The sequence below is a fragment of the Lathyrus oleraceus genome, chromosome 1 (genome assembly GCF_024323335.1).
Source record: "Lathyrus oleraceus cultivar Zhongwan6 chromosome 1, CAAS_Psat_ZW6_1.0, whole genome shotgun sequence".
NCBI classification, from domain to species: domain Eukaryota; kingdom Viridiplantae; phylum Streptophyta; class Magnoliopsida; order Fabales; family Fabaceae; genus Lathyrus; species Lathyrus oleraceus.
Window position 1 is genome coordinate 425,433,064 of NC_066579.1, and position 4,422 is coordinate 425,437,485.

At 36.2% G+C, this 4,422-nt stretch overlaps 1 long non-coding RNA gene across 1 annotated transcript; it reads right to left on the bottom strand.

The window, feature by feature from the left end:
* Positions 1 to 1,128: 1,128 nt before the first annotated feature.
* LOC127079061 (uncharacterized) lies at positions 1,129 to 3,092 on the bottom strand. Its single transcript, XR_007787896.1, has 2 exons — positions 2,499 to 3,092; positions 1,129 to 1,458 (listed from the first exon to the last, which is right to left on the bottom strand). It is a non-coding gene; the product is annotated as an uncharacterized LOC127079061 (long non-coding RNA).
* Between the last annotated feature and the right edge of the window lie 1,330 nt (positions 3,093 to 4,422).

The window sequence follows — 4,422 nt, forward strand, 5'->3', positions numbered from 1 at the left end:
GGTTCGATTTGTTGTGGTTGAGATCAGCCGGGCCGAGGGTTTGAAGAACGGAAGGTTTTTCAACAAAGGGGCTGGAATCGGAGGTCTATCAATAACAATCGAAGGTCTTGATTCATCTTGAATCAAGGAACAAGGAGAGGAAGCAACATTCAACATCTTGAGAGTTCAGTTGTTTACTTGCTTTGCAATCCTTGTATAAACGGTTAAATTCTACAGGTGATATCTAATTAAATCATCTCAATTCTAATTTTAGAATTGAGGGCAGACGTACCCCGAAGCGAGGACGGCGGGGGAACTGCCTCATCAAATCTCTGTCTTCTTTAATTTTCTGCATAATTGTTTTTCAGCTTAAAAATTAAGTGATTTTAGTTTAAGCACTTTTACCAAACATTGATATTAATTGAGTAAGAGATTAAAACCCTGTTTTTGAATCCAAAGTACAATAGTATATTGTACTAGATCAATTTGAATTACTTACTCAACACAAATATCACTTGGAGTGTTTATGCACACCAAGTGTTTGATAATTTGCCTAAACCAAAGTTGTCTTAAGTTTGTATCTAGTTTGATTTGGTATTTGGATCATTGGAACTAGGAATCCAAGTAAGTGAAACAAATCATTGATTGTGCAAATAAGTGTAGTGATTTGTATTTCACTTTATCTCTAATCCATTGGCTTGACGCATATCCGGTTTTCCAATAACGGTTCGTTTTAGACTATATTTTCCTGGGTCGCTTCCGCACTTAAAACAAAATTTTCAAAACTAATTTTAAATTGGTAGCGCCGACTCAAATTTTAATTGGGATCTATTCAACCCCCCCTTATAGATCCGTGCCATAGTCTAACAATTCTTAGTCCATTGATTTTAATCCCATGATACTTTCAAATTCTTAGGCCTTTAGCCATTCATGCATTGATCTTTTGGTCCATTATTTGTCCTTGATCCATTATGATTCATAGGGGCACTCAAACTTGTTGCATCCATGTAGCTTGGTCCACTTGGTTCATGTGGTTTCATATGCTCATGATTTAATTGATTAAAATGATTGGATTCATACATAGATCAATTTGGTTTTGAAGTAATTTCATTCAAAAGTCAACTCTTTATTCACATGTAATCATGTGTATTTCATCCAAACAATTGATTTTTCATTCATTTATGAAGGCATACATAGTTCATTACAAAGATGTCAAGAAATATGTATATTTTTTAAAAGTTGACTTTTTGGCCAACTGTTGACCAAAGTCAACATTTGCATTTCTTCATCCTAAACCTATTTCTAACTATATTCCACCCATACATAATTCATAAAATTCAATGTTACTTCACAAGCAATAAAATTCCACTTTTGGCAAAATTGACCATTTCCATGTCATGAATCTTGGCTTGCACCTTGCCTCCACAATTGCCTTGCATTTCCTTCCTTCATGCCTTGCCATCCTTTGCAATTACCAATCTACAAAAGCAAGCATAAAATATGTGATCCAAACCATAACAAATTCAAACCAAGCATTAAAACAATTCATATTTTGCACATGTCCCATTAAAGGTCCACAAGGATTCACCATCCTCCACATAGTTAACAAGTCATACAGGATTGCAGCAAGGATAACATATTAGCTTCATATGGTCTAATACATCAGTAGCCATGGATAACTCACATGCTGCATGGACCCTACATACACCAAATAATAGTCATGTCCACTGAACTGGTGATGCAGACATGTTAGCAGACACTAAACTAATGACCAGCCACCCTAACACTAAGTTGGGGATCCAAGATAATCATTTCACAACCTGCAAACCAACTGCATGCATGCAGGCAGCAACAACCAACATTCAACTAAAACCTAACTTTCCTAATCTAACACCAATCCATAACAGTTCCAGTAATTCAAAATAACATACCATAATTAATTTTAACATTATAACACTAACATTAATCGAACTTGCAGGACTTGCATTAATTTACCAACACATCCATAACATGTTGCATTAACATTCCACAATAACTAACAGAGCTTCAACATCACAGTCCAAAAATGAATTAATAAATTAACATCAAAATTGGCAGCTCAACAAAACTAACTCAAAGCTAACCATAACTAAATTCCAACTAAATTTCCAAATTGACCCCTGACTGAGACCTAATGGTGTCATGATACCTAACTGAATTGATTTGGGAATCTTAACAAGTCTTAACAAGCATTAATAGAATAACCGTCTATAAATTGACTTCATAATCACAATTTCAAGGATCAACATTTTTTCCCCAAAAATTCTCAAGTCTCTCTCAACACCTACAAGCACTCCCTATAAGCCACTGAAGCTCATCATCAGAGCTTTAATTGACTTGTGCTAAGCTTCCAATCATCAATCTCTCACGCACACAATAACAATCGCATGAGCAGTAACACGGAAAAGCAAGAAGAGGAAGAAAAAGATAGAAGCGATGAGGGAGAAGAAGAATGAGTGAAGAAAGCTCGAAGAACTCACTTGAAGAGTCGTCGGAACTGCTCCGGCCAGTAAGCTCCTTTTCTCTCTCCTTTATTTCATCATCAACTTGTTACTGGGATGTAGCCATTGGCTTGATGATTTGAAGCCCTAAGTGTGTTGGTTCAATTTCGTCTCTCTTACGTTTAATTTATGAAATTATAGATTAGGGTTCATCTAAAATCTGACTCGATTCTAGAGGTGTTGAAGAATGAGGGCGAACAGATAACATATCTAGGTTTGGCTTATTGAGCTGGTTCTATTGGTGTGTTCGGGAAGTTGATTTGGGCTCCGCTGGCGCGGCGGAGACGACGAGAATGCAAGAGGAGAGAAAAGCTAGGTTTGAACCTGAGTCTCACGTTTGACTTAAGGAGGATGTTTCCTTTGGGCCAAAGGCCCAATCCGTTCACTCTTGGCACCCAAATATTTTCTCCTACACCACCCTCTAGTCTTGTCTCCAAATGCCTAGGCCATGAGTCCCAGGCCAGATGCGTTCATTTTTGGCCATTTGTTCAGCGCCTGGGCTTTGACCCCCGGGCCAAAACACTTGCTGACCATACATCCTGCTTTGGGCCTACACACCCTCTTTAATCTTAATTAATTCACTTAATCACTTATAATTAGGCTTAATCATATTTATGTTTTTTTAGTTAATTGATTAATCATGTTTGTTAAATGGATTAATTGTAATTTAGGTTAGTCATTTTAATTAGTTAATTTTGATTTAATCAATTGATTGTGATTAGTAGACATAATTGTCAATTAATCAATTAATTGAAACCTTTAGAAATATTAGCTTTTTGTTAATTGAACTTAGCCTAATTTAATTTTTTATCACATATCTATGATTTTTTTAATTGATTAATTGGTTCTAAATAATCTTGATTTTATTTCCATTTAATCAATTTGTACATATTGACCATTTTTCCCTTAGGGCTTAGAAATCTTGATTTTTGTGTGATCCCTTAGGTTAGGGCTTTAATTAGAATTGTCTAATTTCATTTAGTTGACTAATCCATTAGGATGTTGTACATAGCCTAGCTAATTTCTCTCAATCTCATTGATTAGTGTTAACCAAAGGTCACTTTGGTCAACCAAATCCTTTGTATTGTAAGCCTATTCAAGTGATCAAAAGATCATTGATCACTTAATACGGCAAGTCCATCGTCCTCACATTGTATTGGATACGCTGAATCTCAGGAGTTCAACACTTCAAAGTCCAAATCCAAGATTAAGACTTCAAAGTGAATACAAGTCAAGCATATATGACAAAGTGGACTATTTCCCAAGCACAACAAAGGTATCAACACTTGTCAGTCATACTTCAGATTGTGTGGCATGAGCCTTAAGGAATAGAGAATGAATGAGAGTGGAGAATTCCATTAACTCATTCTGAATATCTTTGGGTACAGGACGAATGGTCCAGTTGCTCATCGTATTTACCTCTATTAATAGACTTTAGCACAATTCAAATTATATGATTGTCGAGTCTCCTTCTACAACAAGATCAGCACTCCGGATCTTTTATCAGCAGCTTGTCAATTTTGATTCAAGTTGTACGCCATGAGCCTTAAGAAACAAAGAATGATAAGAGTGGAGAATTCCTATCCTTGTCTAGGGTATCTTTAGGTACGGGACGAATGACCCAGTTGCTCAAGGTATTCACCTTTGTTCATAGGCTTTAGTTAAATTTGAATCATACAATTGACAAATCTTCTTCAAGGAAACATCAATCATTCAACACTTCAATAATGAAGCATTGTTGCTATCAGCACCTTGTGGTTATACACCCTCTTTCAATCAATTCAACCTTTTCTTGCCTGTTAGGTTTTGGACCTTGGTTGTGCTTTCCTTTTCCTTGAGAGTTATGGACTCTGGCATCCTTTCTCTTTGCCTTCTGGGTTATAGACCTTGGCAGTTCAGTTCC